General features: G+C 37.1%; 1 protein-coding gene across 13 annotated transcripts in view; it reads right to left on the bottom strand.

The window, feature by feature from the left end:
- The window catches only part of TANC2 (tetratricopeptide repeat, ankyrin repeat and coiled-coil containing 2), a 471,963-nt gene that overhangs the window by 293,124 nt on the left and 161,920 nt on the right, over positions 1 to 16,919 (bottom strand). The window lies entirely within an intron of this gene.

Genomic DNA, 16,919 nt, shown 5'->3' with positions numbered 1-16,919 from the left:
TCTCTTATTTATGTGGAGTATGATAAAAGAAATTATAGGATAAAGTAAAAAACACAGTAACTGAATGGAGGGGCTTTTAAGCAAGACTTGTGCTACATAGCCTATCATGTAGTCTTCAACAAATTATTTAACTTTTCCAAGCTTGGATTCCTTGTCTTTAAAATGTGAGCCATAATCTGAGTTGTTCTGATAATTAAATTTATAGGGTAAAATACAGATAAGACTAAAAAATAATTAGTATTTATTTTTCTTTGGTAATAGACAGCTAAAGTATAATGCATTACTCAAGGCCACAGACCAAGTTACCCTGGAACAGAAACTAAAATATGGATCTTGGACTCATGATTTAGTGATCATGTACACAACAGATGCTCTGTATACATCTTTAAGCTAAGTGGCCTATGTAATTATTATAATAATATGCCACTCACCTCTCAAGGTAAAAGATTTAAATGAACATATTTCTGTAAAATTAGCATAGTGCCTTGCATATATAATATGCTCAATGCTAGGTGTTATTAGTATATAATGACCATGGTGGTGGGGGTGGTGATATGTATGACAGGCAATAGAGGAACATAGAGACATACCAACAAAATTGTAAGAAGTTGGTCAGAATGTTTGGCATCTAGAGTGGATGAAAAATTACAAGAAGTAATTTACTCACGCTTCTTACCTCAGTTATGTCTGTCCCTTTCCCCACCTCTCCCCACAAGAAGGATAACTGCTATTTAATAGGTGAAAGTTACTCCCTTGCGTGGAATACATATTATAACAGGATACTAGTACAAGTGCTCTTGTATGTTTGACAGGGAAAAGTACAATATGTTGGATAAGAGGTGTTTGTATGAATGCTAGAAACCAGTTCCTTTTTGAATATTTTACCAACTATGATTTAAAATAATGCTAAGTTATATAATGTTGGATTTATGATTCTGGTTTTATAAATTTGCAGTATAAATTCTACCCATTCTATGTGTAGGAATCATCAAACTCTACTAGATTATAAACTGTTTTAAGGCAGGGGCTTTAGGAAAATCATCTCAGAATAGTGTTTTGAGAATAATACACAATGCACTCATGTTGCTGTTTTCCATTTTGCATTAGCTGTCAATAATGGCTGAAAATATGCTGACTAGGTAAAATTACATAAATTCCTTGAAAACATAGTTTTACATATAATAAAGAACTGAGGAAGAAACAGACTTGGACTGGAAGCAAGTATATAACAGTGAGCCATCATTTACTGACAATTCCAAATTGAGTTCTCCATGGCAGACCCAAAAGATCTTGCATTAACAAAGAAAACAAAAAGAATTATGGAAGGTCATTCCATTTTTTTTTTCTTTTTCAAAACTTCAGGATAGTAAGCTGAAGAAGATCCTAGTCAATCAACGTGGGAAGTAAAAAACTACTGGCCAGGCACGGTGGCTCACGCCTGTAATCCCAGCACGGTGGGAGGCAGAGGCGGGTGGATCACAAGATCAGGAGTTTGAGACCAGCCTGGCCAATATGGTGAAACCCAGTCTCTACTAAAAATACAAAAATTAGCCAGGCGTGGTGGCACACACCTGTAATCTCAGCTGCTTGGGAGACTGAGGCAGGAGAATCGCTTGAACCCAGAAGGCGGAGGTTGCAGTGAGCCGAGATTGCACCACTGCCCTCCAGCCTGAGAGACAGAATGAGCATCCATCTCAAAAAAAACAAAAAACAAAAAACAAAAAAAACCCTGCTACTATTTGCATATATGTGAACATTGTGCCAGTACCGTAACACAATTCTGTAAGGATAAATTAAAAACAAAGTGAGTCTTTGTCTCATAGACTAAAATGACTACTGAGGCATTTTCAAAGATTAAGTGTGAAGGCCAGTAGCTTTCTGGCTTGTTGCTGGAATGTGCAGTTGCTACTAAATCACAACAGAGAATACTTAGTAATTCTAACCCTGAGTAAAGAATCATATTTCTCTGACCTTAGAATATTTGTCAGAAATTTCTATTATTTGTAAGAGGACAAGTTGCTTTTCAATCTCCCTAAAACCCTGGTATAATCTGGCTAGCAGAGAAGAGGGAAGATAAGAAGATGATTAATTCCTGAGACAAACAGGGTATAGAAAGCTCTGGTGGAAAGTAAACCATGAAAAAAGAGAGCCAGCTGGAGGGACAGAACTAGCATTCTGCCAGAGAAGGCTTTGATTTAGGGGTAGAAGCAGGAATTTTTATTCTGGCTTTCCTTAAATACACAAAGGCATGAGATACTGTTTGCCTTACTCTTCTTGGTTGTATGGTAGTAAGAGGGTGTTCTATAAATACTTAAAAAGTAGATGCTGATTTGGCTCAGAGGTCTTTCTTTTGTTGAGTTTTCATAAATCTCTTGCCACCTCTGGTTTTTAAACTAAATAAAATATATTGCTCTATTCATCACATTATTTTGTTTAAGATTTGAAAAAAAAAATCCTAGTAGTAAGATAGAGGTAGAAGCAGTGCTGCAAAATATTGTAAAGAGGAATGGAAGCTAAACAGCAAATCTCAAAAGAAATAAATCGATCCATCTTCTTGTGATTTCTGTCATTTTACTAATGTAACACTGTATGGTAAAGAGAAAAACAGAATAACCTAAAGCCTGGAACAACAAATGGTAAGGAGGAAAACAATAAAACCAAAGTTTTTATAAGATTGGGCACTAAAGCCAGATTTAAGCTGAATGTATGCACTCCAATGCATAAATATTTCCATGGCTAGAAACAAATAACTTTAGAAAGTTTCAGTGTTTATTAAAGACAAAAATCTCAAAATCCTATTGAGGAGGTTCTGCTCCTGTATTCAATAGCTTTCAAATCTTGATGGAACCCTGGAGCTCATGTAGGCTGGCAAATCTTACAGTGTGGCCTATGGACCAGCATCACCTGGAAACTTGTTCAAAGTGCAGGTTCTCAGGCTCCACACTAAAATGACTGTGTCAGAAACTCTGAGGGTGGGGCACAGCAATCTGTGTTTTAACAAGTCCTTTAAATGATAATATGAAATGATATTACTTTCAAACTTGAAAGTTGGTTACATTTACTTAAATATCCGTTAATACTGGATATTTGGATCAGTCTTGGGATGAAAGCAAATTTACATTCCAACCTAAGCAACTGGTGTAATGTAGGAAAAAAAAAACCAAAGTAATTGTTTTAAACAGTAATAACGATGTGATATTTGGTAAGAAATACATGTTTTATCCTCCCCTTCCCTTTTTTTCTGGGAGTGGAATGGGATTGTTCAGAAAGAAACCAACATGATCAACCAACAAGTGATCCCGACCTCTTTCTTTGCCCAGACCAGCTTTTATTTTATATCTGCAGCAGCAGAGCCTCAGAATTTCTACATGATAATTTTTAAAGTCTAGATTTTATTATGATTAGGTTTTAGTTTGCATACTGATGTAACAGTAATTATATTATTCTTGCCATTAAATATTTTACTTTATGAAACTGTGCTGTGAACTTAAAAACTGTGGTGGAGAATCAGTCTTATATTTCTGTTGTTATACTACAACACAGTCCACAGTAATTTGCTTAGAGCTATTTTCTTTTAGGTAAACTCTATTTAGACACAATTCTTGAAAAGCCTTCCTGTGTTTCCATGCAGTGTTTTTGGTCTTGTGATCTGCCTCATGTTTCTCAGTTTCAGCTCCCTGAATCTTCACTGATGCTGGTTGACTCTTATAAACTCTGCTAAACTCACTTTCCCACAACTCTGAAGGAATAAAGTTAATGTGCTTTGTTTTTGGATTCCTGAAAAACAAAATGTTTATTATCCAGGGATTTTAGTGGTGTCTTTGCATATCAAGGTAAGATGCAGTAAGGTATGTATATTACCACAAGCAGCTCTAAATTTAGTGTTTACTAAACTTACTGAATCAGAGCTTTAAATTCTCAGGGGAGCCTCAAGGCAGAATAAACTACTTTGCCCTTAATAAAGGATATGTATAATTGTGTAGTAGTAATAACCATAATAAAACTCTTTATTATACAGACTCAATTATAATAAAGTTTAGGTTAGACTATGCCCCTTGAAATGTAAATATGCAGTAAACTAACAGATAAAGTGATTGTCAACACTAACTCCTATTAGGAAAGCAATTAACAAAACAGCAAACAAAAGATAGTAAATTGGTTTTTAAATTTGTGTGTGTGTGTGTGTGAGATGGAGTCTCACTCTGTCACTCAGGCTGGAGTGCAGTGGTACAATCTTGGCTCACTGCAATCTCCGTCTTCCAGGTTCAAGCGATTCTCCTGCCTCAGCCTCCCAAGTAGCTGGGACTACAGGTGTGCACCACCACGCCCAGCTAATTTTTGTATTTTTAGTAGAGCTGGGGTTTCACCATGTTGGCCAGGCTGGTCTTGGTCAACTCCTGACCTCAGGCAATCCGCCCGGCTTGGCCTCATAAGGTGCTGGGATTACAGGTGTGAGCCACTGAGCCGGCCAAGTAAATTGTTTTATTGTGCTACCTAAATAACAACAAAAATGATTAAGATGAGAGAAACAATTAAGTTGGATACTGGAGAGTAAATATAAATAGCCTTCCCAGCTTTATTTCTTATTTTATAACTCTATAGATCTATAAGAAGATTACTATAAAGAAAAGATAAGGTGGTGATTATAATTTTTTTGATCTAATTGGACTCATCATTAAAACAGGTAAAATACTGTAGATATGAAGCCAACTTTCTTGCTCATAGTTGTTCTTACGTGTTTCTGTCCATATGTGTACTTTAGTAAATCTATCACATACTTCTATAAAAGTTTTCAAAATTATTACATTATTAATAATAAATATCACTTAAAAGTTTTGAATGTCTATGAGCATACACAGATGATGTAATATTCAGTGCTCATCATATGCACACAATTTCTTATAACTGTATAGATATATAAGATTACTATAAAGAAAATATAAGGTGGTGATTATAATTTATTTTTCTAATCTAATTGGACTCATCATTACAACAGGTAAAATACTATAGATATGAAGCCAACTTTCTTGCTCATAGTTGTTCTCATGTACAGCTACTTATGTTCAGCCTCCCAAGTAGCTGGGACTACAGGTGTGCACCACCACACCCAGCTAATTTTTGTATTTTTAGTATTTTTAGTAGAGATGGGGTTTCATCATATTGGCCAGGCTGGTCTTAAACTCCTGACCTCAGGAGTTAAGCACATTGCTAAGCACTTGACATACACTGTTCATCTTCATAACATTCTTATGAGGTAGCTACTCTTGTTATGCACATTTTATAAGAGAGGAAATTGAAACTTGGAAAATGTGAATAACATGTAAAAAAACTCACACAGCTAATAAGTGGTAATGCTGGAACCTGAACCTTGTATGTCTTACTACAAAGTCTAGGTACTGCTGGGCATGGTGCCTGTATTCCCAGCACTTTGGGAGGCCGAGGCAGGAGGTCTGCTTGGGCCCAGGAGTTTACCACTAGACCGGGCAGCACAGTGAGATCTCATCTCTACAAAAATTAAAATTAAAAAAAAAATCAGCCGGACACATGGTGTAGCATCTGTAGTCCCAGCTATTTTGGAGGCTGAGGTGGGAGGATCCCTGGAGATTGTGGCTGCAGTGTGAGCCATCCAGCCTGGGTGACAGAGCGAGACCCTGGCTCAAAAAAACAAACAAAAAACCCCACAAAGTCTGGCTACTTAACTACTTCTATAAACCGTCCGTAAGTATGCAACTGAACCAAGAAGAACATAAGATTCTTTACACATAGCTCTCTAGTTTGAGAGGGCATTTAGTAGGCTCAACAGATAGGAATGACATGTTACTAAACACAAATTTCCACTCACAATTAAATTTTGACCTAAGTCATATACAGACAAGACCATAATTCACAGGTCTATTCCACAAATTCTCCTGAGAATAATTTGTGGTTTTTCTCAGGATTCTCCCAAACTTGGTCAGGGCTACTGAAAAATATGAAGGTAATATATACAGAAGTCCTCTTATCCTACACTGACAGGGACTAGTAGTGGATTGGTTTTTCTAAAATGTTGCAAATGAGCAAAGAAAAAGTTGGTACATGTATTAAACACTTTTCCTTAAAATATAAATGTACATTTATTAACCAAACTCTTGCTGTAAGGCCAAGGCCTTTTGTTTGAATATGAATTCCAACTTTTCTTTTTTGTGTAAACTGCACTAAAATGTATAATCTAGTCAATTTTTTCAAAATAAACCAAATCTTAGACAACCTAAGTAAAGACAGATTTTTAAAATACCTTCACCCAAATTCACTGAAAATTTATTTTTAATTTTTGGGGGTACGCAGTAGGCATATACATTTGTGGGGTGTATGAGTTATTTTGATACAGGCATATAATGTGTAATAATCACATCAGGATAAATGGGGTATCTATCACCTCAAGCATTTATCCTATGTGTTAGAAACAACCCAATTATGTTCTTTTAGTTATTTTAAAATGTACAATTATTATTGAGTAGTCATCCAGTTACAGCATTTTTTTAGCACCTTACTTTTATTGATATTGAGTTTTTCCAAAGCTTTTAACATAATTTTCCTAGAAACTCTTTTATAGGTGCTTTCTTTCTGTATTTGTATCTAACATATACGTAATTTAATTATATTATCATAATAAGAAGTACAATGGGCATTAACTTAACTGCCTCTCATTAAGTAAGCACAGGCCACCACAGGAATAACAGAAGTACCCAGGCGCATTAGAAGGTAGCCTACTGGTCTCTAATATACATCTTGTCCTGACAACAGTCAGTAGGTGTCACAAAGGGAATGAAAACTTTAATCCTGCAAGTGATTAGGGGAAGGTCAGTTAAGAAATCTTCTCTTCTAACTGGTAGAGTTAGCTCACAGTGTGCAGGGCATGGTAATATGCAGAATGCAAATAAAATGAGAAAGGTCTGAGAAGTCTAACAACATTTTCATATGCCACCATGCTTGTAAGGCACTAATTGTCAATATTTGGATTTGGAAATAAAGCAGAGTATAAAATCCTGCCAGTTTCTTATGGTGACTAATGAGAGCCAGTGCCCATAACTGAAAGGACCATGATGGAGTAAGAAATTAAAGCATGAATAGATTTTCATAAAGAAATCATTTCTACTTTGTCACATTTCAGTCTCTAATCTATACAATTTTTGTGACATTTTACTAGCTATTTTCTCAATAATAAATGATTTGGGAAGTAAAGTATCAAAAGCATAAGAGAAACATAAAACTATTTTGGACAGATGAACCTTGATAAGAAATGTCTTTTCAAAATCCAAGGCATAATCTGGAAAAATTATATAATTAGAATTAAAGTCAAATTAAAATTAAGTTAGAAGTAGAAGAGGTAGCTCATAGTTCAATGTCACATTGTATAAACAAATGAAATATCATTTAAAATAAGTATAAACTAGACTAGACATTAATATATCTACAGAAATGGTTCATTAAAGCAATGATTTATCCCCAGAATGGAGAAGGGTAGAAAATATTAGACATTTAGTACCATAAGAAGAATTCCTTATTGAACACAACAGAGAATACCCAGCGGTAATAACAAGAAAAAACAGCAAATTTTAATCGCAGTGTTGACAAGCTAAATCTGTCCATTTTTTGGTACTTAAAAATGAGAAACTTAGTCATAACTGCAGTATGTCCCCAGCCTCAGGCTTAGGTAAGCAGTACCTTATATATCAGCAGTACCTTTTACATTATAACCTTTCAGTAATAAGCTTTAAAAACAGGTCAAAATCAGCATGAAGAGAGCTATTTCTTTCTTTTCTAGGCACTATAATACTGTTAGAGTCCTAAGAATCAGTGGGGGGTGGGGAGGTAAAAGGAACGTGACTCATGTGTCATACTTACTTCTAGCTTCAGTTGTAAAGTGTTTACCATCACAAGTCTGATCAATAAATAAAAGAGTGAGTCACAAATTTTCAAGATCTCACTTTAATAAAACCTTAGTGAGTCGGGCATGGTAGCTCATGCTTGTAATCCCAACACTTTCGGAGGCCGAGGCGGGCTGATCACCTGAGGCTAGGAATTCAAGACCAGCCTGGCCAACACAGTGAAACTCCATCTCTATTAAAAAATAAAAAAATCAGCCAGTGTGGTGGCATGCACCTGTAGTCCCAGCTACTTGGGAGGCTGAGGCAGGAGAATCGCTTGAACCCAGGAGGCGGAGGTTGCAAGTGAGCCGAGACTGCACCACTACACTCCAGCCTGGGCGACAGAAGAAGACTCCGTCAAAAAACAACAGCAGCAGCAACAACTAAACCCCCCACTAAAAAAATCTTAGTGAGTAAAGGCTCTTAACATCATAATAGTGTTATCTGCTTTGGCCTGCTTAGCCGAAGGCATTCAAGCTAAGAATATTATTGAAGCTCTAGGTAAGTGCAGGATGTTTTATTGATTTATTCAGTAAATATTTATTGAACATCTACTATATGCCAGGCATTGTGCTAAAGACTGAGGATATAATAATAAAAAGGACAAATACTGTCTCTCCCTTTTAGGGAGACAAGACGTAAACCACACAAATACTAAATAATAATAACAGCAATAATTGAGCACTTATTGTGATCAAAACTGTTCAAAGTCATTCACTCATTTAATCCTCATAATAACCCTAGGAAGTAGTAGGTACTATTACTACCTGCTTTTTGCAGATGCGGAAACTGAGGGAGAGGTTAAGTTACTTGCCCAAGGACACAGAAGTAAGGCATATCAGTCAGAATTCAAATCCAGGCAGTCTGGCTCCAGAGTACACAAACTATGTAAGATAAGCTTACGCTACATTATATTGCTAACTAATTTAAAACTTAAATTTGTAATAAATACTAAGATGAAAAAGCCTGCTGTGTACTGAATGTATAATTTTACCACAATTATATCAAAGCTTCTCATTATATCATAACAATGTGACAATATATTTATCATACTTTTTTGGTAGAGGGTTCTTTTAAATAAAACAAGGAAGGAGAAACTACATACTTATCAAGTGTTTTGGACTGAATATGAAACCAGTTCCCACAGGAAGTAATATAAACTCACAATGAAATACTCTGAACATTAATGGTTACAATATTACTGTTATCAGGAGAGGACACCACCAGTATCCATTTGACAGCAAGATGTTTTCTAAATCCAGGCATGTTTATATTGTCATATAAATTTAAGCCTTCTGATTCAAGTTGTAACTACTCTCTGCTCACTTAAAAAACTCAGTCTACCTAGTAAAGGTAAAAAACAGCTTCCCTTCTCAACAAAGAAAAAAAGGAAAAGTACACAGGACTTTAAAGTAAAGAAAGGTATAGAGAGATACATAGGATCATGCAGTTGCTATTAAGTGACAGCATCATCATCAACTATCATTATTGGACAGTTACTATGTACTAGAGGCTGTTGTAAGCATTTTTCCTGTAAAAATTCCTTTAATTCTTACAAATCCTAAGGGAGTTGTTATACTCATTTCACAGATGAGGAAACTGAAGCACAGAGAAGTTATACAACTTGCCCAATGTCACACTGCTAGTAAGCGCAGGATCTGAACTATTACATCATATTGCAGGAGTTAAGGTAAAACAGTTAACTGCTTTAGGGATCCTTTCAGCTATCTTAACGAGAAATTTACTGGAGTAAGGATGTTGAATGGAGAAAGAGAAACATTTCATTTTTAAAAGTCTTAAAGAGTCCTATGTATCAGTGGTCCCCAATCTTTTGGGCACCAGAGACCCATTTTGCGGAAGACAATTTTTGTTGGGGGTGGGGATGGTTTTGAGATGTAACTGTTCCACCTCAGATCATCAGACGTTAGACTCTCATAAGGGGCAAGCAACCTAGATCCCTCAGATGTGCATTTCATAATAGGGTTCATGCTCCTGTGAGAATCTAGTGCCTCTGCTGATCTGACAGGAGGCGGAGCTCAAGCAGTAATGCTTGCTCGCCTGCAGGCTCACATCCTGCTGTGCCGCCCAGTTCCTAATAGGCCACGGACTGGTACTAGTCTGCAGCCTGAGCGTTGGGGATCCCTGCTACATGTGACTATATATCACAGACACCAAAAAGCAATTAGAACTCTAAGAAGTGTATTTGACTGTAAGTTTCTCATTAAATGCTTCCTTCTCCCACCGGTTTTATGTAGCCTCTCTCTTTCTTTCTCCTCTTTAATGAAACAGAATACAAATATTTGCCAAATGTAGACCACTGCAGCTAAGAGTTCGGACTACAGTTCAGGAGAGCAAAAGGCAGAATCATATGTCAAGAAAATCATGATCCTAGTCACTCAAACGGTTCCAAGCCTCAGTTTCCAGCAAAAGTTACACCATCTTGGTTCCTTCAATATCTTTCATACTGCTCCTTATTCATCTCATTTGTTTTTTAAAGTGGGTTTTTCTCTTTTGGTCCCTTAGGTTGTATTTCTTAAGATTTACTTCTTGATCCCCGAGAACAGATACTGAAGTCAGAGAGAGGTCTAAGTTGGAGCTCTGATCTCTTATGCCTAAATTCTTCATGGTTAGCCTGATTAGGTCTTGTTTTCTTCATAAATAAGATTAGGGTCATAATAATTCAAAGTGCCAACGAAAAGACAAAATGAGTAAACATGAAAATTCCTCGTAAATTCTTATGAAATATTTACTTTCTACCTTTTCTATTTGTTCAATTCGCATCCTAAAGAGACCTTATGGCCGGGCGCTGTGGCTCATGCCTGTGATCCCAGCACTTTGGGAGGCCAAGGCGGGTGGATCACAAGGTCAAACATTCAAGACCAGCCTGGCCAAGATGGTGAAACCCCATCTCTACTAAAAATAAAAAAAATTAGCTGGGCGTGGTGGCAGGTACCTGTAATCCCAGCTACTCGGGAGGCTGAGGCAGAGAATTGCTTGAACTCAGGAGGCAGAGGTTGCAGTGAGCAGAGGTTGCAGTCAGCCAAGATAGTGTCACTGGACTCTAGCCTGGGTGACAGCGAGGCTCCATCTCAAAAAAAAAAAAAAAAAAGATTTTACCTACTCTACAGTTTTAACTATACTCTCTACGGGTATAACTTCCAAATTTACAGCTTAAAACCTTACTTATTTTCAAAGTGCTGAAAACACATTTCCCCTCTTTTTTTCTTTTTTTTTTTTGAGACAGAATCTCACCTTGTCGCCCAGGCTGGAGTGCAGTGGCGCAATCTCGGCTCACTGCAAGCTCCGCCTCCCAGGTTCAAGCAACTCTCCTGCCTCAGCCTCCCCAGCAGCTGGGACCACAGGCGCCCGCCATCACATCCGGCTAATTTTTTTGTATTTTTAGTAGAGACAGGATTCCACTGCGCCAGCCAGTATGGTCTTGATCTCCTGACCTTGTGATCCGCCCGCCTCAGCCTCCCAAAGTGCTGGGATTACAGGCGTGAGCCACCGCGCCTGGCCCACATTTCCCCTCTTATATCCTCCTACCACCCTGAACTCAATGTCTATCAATCTCTTAAAATCAGCTATCTGTCTAAGCTTTTCCTATTAGCAAAGCCATCATTTTTCTTCTTAAAATTGTATAATCATCTTTGGCAGATCTTTCATATTCCTGTACTCTATAACTGGCCAGTCACCAATCTGCTTATTCCTCCAAAATCTTTCTCTCTTTATACATTTTCCATGGCTACCATGTTAGCTTATCACTGCCCTAATGGCTTCGTCATTTTGGTCCCAGTTGTCTCTTCCAGAGCATCCTTCATGAAACCTCTGTTCCAGACAAACTGATTTATTTACCGCTTGAATGCATTTTGTACACTTTTGCTTCTGAGATTTTACTTGTCACTTTACCATTTTACTTTCTAGTCTACATAAGAAACAGTATTTTCTCCAATTTAAAAAACACACTCATCTTTAAAATATTAAAGCAAAGTATAATTTATCTGGGGAATCTGAGTAAATTATGTTTCCATAATCTTCTGTTTTTGTTTTGTTTCTTTTTTGAGACACAGTCTCACTCTGTCGCCCAGGCTGGAGTACAGTGGTGTGATCTCGGCTCACTATAACCTCTGCCTCCCAGGTTTCAAGTGATTCTCGTGCCACCCAAGTAGCTGGGATTACAGGCATGCACCACCATGCCTGGCTAAGTTTTGTATTTTTAGTAGAGACGGGGTTTCACCATGTTGACCAGGCTGGTCTCAAACTCCTGACCTCAAGTAATCCACCTGCCTTGGCTTCCCAAAGTGCTGGGATTACAGGCATGAGCCACTAGACCCAGCCATGTTTCCATATCTTCTGGAGTGCTAAGATGATTTCTTTCATACTTCATTTTGTGCAGTTAACCACTCTTCTTTCCTTCTAAATGACATAACTTTCTTTGGTCAGTTATTTCCTAAAGCATGCTCCTTGGAACACTTACTTGTTCCACATGGTTTTGCAGGGGCATGTAAGAAATAAAGTGTCTGCTGTCAAGTTTTAGAGATGCTAGATTAAACAATTAAAAAGTTCCCTTTATTGTAGGACTTCTCAGGCTTTAAAATGCTAAACCGTTTCTCTATCATCATTCTTCTCTAGTTCCGACATGAAATATTCCTTTCTCATCCCACTACAGCTTAACTCAACTTCAAACCACTATTCACTTTTTTGAACTGAGTAAGCCTTCCAGATTCAACCAGATTGAGTTTTTCATCCTTGCCTCTTGATTCTCAATCTCTTTCTCCAGGGAAATATGCACCCTCTCCTCCCCCTCTTCCCCCCTCCCCCCGCAAGAGATGAAGTCTCACTCTGTTGCCCAGGCTACAGTGCAGTGGTACAATCACAGCTCACTGCATCCTAGAACTCCTGGGCTCAAGCAATCCTCCCACCTCAGCCTCCCAAGTAGCTGGGAATACAGGCATATGTATGCCACCACACCCAGCTAATTAGAATTTCTATTTTTAAAATGATACCCAGACCCGATGATCTAAGTAGCATGTCTTCAACTGGGGAATACACATAGGTGAGGAGTATTATGTTGGGGTATGCAAATTTATAGCAGAAAATGTAGTATATTTTCCTGAAGAGTGAGTTTTACTTAAAGATTTTTTGGGGAAACATTTTTATTATAAAATAAAAATACATGTAGAATGTACACAGTTTTAAAGAAATATGAGATTTGCAAGAAATTTCCAGGTTTCCTTTTGGGTACCACTTCAGGCTACATCCCAGATCCCTTTGGTTAAGTATTCAAATGCTTTTGCCCTAAAGGAACTCCCAAAGAAAAGTCCAAAAATCACTGATGTAGGCCAATGGAGAGGAATGGGGGGAAAGTAAGTATCAAAGACTAAGAGAATGCTTCCCCTGTGTCAAGTACTATACTAGATGCTTTATCTATATATTTTTCTTAATGCCTACAATGACACTACAAAAATGCACTATTTCATTCATCTTATAGAAGAGAAACCTCACAGAAGTTAACCTGTCCTAAGCTGCAAAGTTTACAGTGGTAAAAATGTTTTCTTACCTAATGTTGGAGTGATAAAAAACACACATTTATCACTGAAATATTATGATTAATTCCCATGAGAAAAAATAGCTAGGATGACTAGAAATGACCCTTTTAAAATAATTTATCACCAATATGAGTCCTTCATGTCTTAATGTAGACTCTAACAGAAATGAGGTATTTATTTTCTAATAAAAGCTTATTACTAACAAATTCCCAGATATTCAGAAGTGTTATTAGGACAACATGTTTAAGTTTCAGTTAGTGAAAACCAGGGGAAAAAACCTAAGAGTTTACATTTGAAATTGTTATATTCTATTCACTAGCACATTCCCTCCCCCCAAAAAAGTAATGCCTACTATTAACTAAGATTTTACCCAGTTGTATGTTATATGAACAATATTGAATAGTTTTTTTTTTCTTTTTTTTTTTTGAGACAGGGTCTCATACTGTCACCCAGGCTGGAATGCAATGAAGTAATCATGGCTCACTACAACTTTAACTTCCCAGCCTCAGGCGATTCTCCTACCTAAACCTCCCAAGCAGCTGGGACCAGAGGTGTGCACCACCATGCCTGGATAATTTTTTGTATTTTTTGTAAAGACAGGGTTTCACCATTTGCCCAGGCTGGTCTCCAACTCCTGAGCTCAAGCAATCCACCCACATCAGCCTCCCAAAGTGGTGGGATTACAAGCATGAGTCACCACCTGGCCTTGAAAAGACTTTTTAAAGAATTTCAGAAAGTAAGACTGAAGATGTCAAACTAGTTTGAAATTGAGGGGCTAAATGATCATCCAAAGTATTAAGTCTTATTTTTTTCATAGAACACTGCCAGTTAAATCTGCAACTTGAATTTTTACATGCTGAAATAAACTGGATGGCCTTTAAGAAAACCTAACATACATACAGATTCACCAAATCAGCATAATAGGGATTATTATAAAAGGACTTACTGCAGCATCTCTTAAAATAGGGAGGTCTATAGTGGATTTTACATTAGCCAGTTTACAAACAAACAAATAGGTTAATATACAATCTTTAAGGAATATATAATAAGTAAGATCCCAAACATAAAAAAAAAATACCAAAGGATATGGTCAAGAAAGATTACTTGAAAATGAATAAATCTGCTAATAAAAATACTAACCTCATTAAAAAGTACCTAAACCAGTCTTTGTTATTAATTTTTTTTTTTATGAGACAGAGTCTTGCTCTGTTGCCCAGGGTCTCACTATGTCACTTGGTCTGGAGTGCAGTGGAGTGATAGTGGAGTGGTCATGGGTCACTGCAGCCTCAACCTCCCAGGCTTAGGTGATTCTCCTGCCTCAGCCTCCCAAGTAGCTGGGACCAGAGGCATGTGCAATCATGCCTGGCTAATTTTTTAAAAAAATTATTTGTAGAGATGGGGTCTCCTTGTGCTGCCCAGGCTAGTCTTGAACTCCTGGCCTCAAGGGATCTTCCCATCTCAGCCTCACAAAGTGCTGGAATTACAGGTGTGAGCCATGGCACCCGGCCTCTTTGCTACTGTTAATAAAAATTATAGTTTCAGAGATAATGGATATATAAAATCCTTTGTTTCTATACATACATGTGTGAGGATAGTCATAAAGAAGCATTAACTTATAATGTACACAATTATTAAATATACATAAAATTTAAAATTCCTATTTTATTTACTTGCAGAGCAATAGTTAAAATGTGAATACTTATTTGATCCGTTATAGACGACGGAAGCAAAATCTTGTTATTAATGACATATATAACTGTTAATATAAATGATTAACCCTTTCATTATCCCTTAACATATTAATTCTCCCTATTTAAAGGCTTTCTAAACATTGGGCAAAGGCACTTGTATATAAACAGGCAAAGTCTCAAAAATGGAAGAAGGAATAGAAATTGAATGGTATAATGACAAAATAACAAAAATCTTCTTTTGCTAATTGTGTAAATTAAAATAACCTAGTCATATCACTGACGTATATATTTTCCAAATAAAGTGCATTTCAGAAGAGCAACTCAGACTGGGAGCCACAGCTCATACCTGTAATCCCAGCACTTGGGGAGGCCAAGGTGGGAGGACTGCTTGAGCCTGAGTTTGAGATCAGCCTGGGCAACATGAGACTTCATCTCTATAAAAATGTTTTAAAAAAATTAGTTGGAGGGCCGGGCGTGGTGGCTCACGCCTGTAATCCCAGCACTTTGGGAGGCTGGGGTGGGCAGATCATGGGGTCAGGAGATCGAGACCATCCCTGGCTAACATGGTGAAACCCCATCTCTACTAAAAATACAAAAATTAGCCGGGCGTGGTGGTGGGCGCCTGTAGTCCTAGCTACTCAGGAGGCTGAGGCAGGAGTATGGTGTGAACCCGGGAGGCAGAGCTTGCAGTGAGCTGAGTTCGCACCACTACACTCCAGCCTGGGCGACAGAGCGAGACTCTGTCTCAAAAAAAAAAAAAAAAAATTAGTTGGATATGGTGGCACATGCCTGTAGTCCAAGCTACTCAACAGGGTGAGGGAGGAGGATGGCTTGAGCCTGGGAGGTCGAGGCTGCAGCAAGCCATCATTGCACCACTGCACTCCAACCTGGGCAACCCTGTCTCAATCAATCAATAAATCAATAAGAGCAACTTAGGAAGACAAGTAATTGAAAGAATAAGACTAAATGAAAATAACTTTTTCTTTTTTGAAGTGGCTGAAGATCACTACAAATATCCTAATTTTGAAACACCAAGTTCCTACTTTCAAGACATTTCTAAGTTACCATGGTTAGCTGAGGAACTAAAAAGAGAAAATAATTAAAAGCCAGAAAACAAAGAGTCTTTTAAGAAAAGTCAGTATATAAAATCAATATATCTTGTTGATAATTACCAAATGATCTAAAAATACAAGTAAACAAAGGTAAATTTCTAATTTAGTCTAAACTCAACTGAGAAAATAAGACAATAAATATCATAACTTGCAAATTGTGTTGTTAAAAAAAATTCTTAAACTAAGAAAGTCCATTTGTAAACACTCCAGTTAATGAAATAACAAGAATGATTTTATGTATTAAGAAAGCTTGTTTACAAAATTCTAGATTTCCATATTGTTATTTTTAAAAAAAGGTATTTTATTTATAAGGATACTGCAACAGGAAGTAGAGCTCTATTCTGGAATTGCAGTCTAACAGGAGAGACAATCTAACCTTCACATTTACATTGAAAAATTGAGTTTTTAACAGGCTTCTCTGCAATGCATATTCTTTTTTAAAATATAAAACTATTTCAAAAGGTTCATATGTGCATATAAATATATAAAGCAAAAGAACACACAATTAAAAATTAAATAAATGTGCCAAAATACAGCTTCTTAATGGCTTCCTTGAAAACTAGATGTCAAATTATCTTAGGCTGTGTTTATTTTTCTATAAAGAACAAAGTAGACTTTATAGCTCAGAAATCCATGTAACAAATACTCTACTCATCATAC

This window comes from Pan troglodytes, chromosome 19 (assembly GCF_028858775.2).
Source record: "Pan troglodytes isolate AG18354 chromosome 19, NHGRI_mPanTro3-v2.0_pri, whole genome shotgun sequence".
NCBI lineage: Eukaryota > Metazoa > Chordata > Mammalia > Primates > Hominidae > Pan > Pan troglodytes.
The sequence above is the reverse complement of the archived record's forward strand: the minus strand, read 5'-3'. Positions and strand labels throughout refer to the sequence as shown.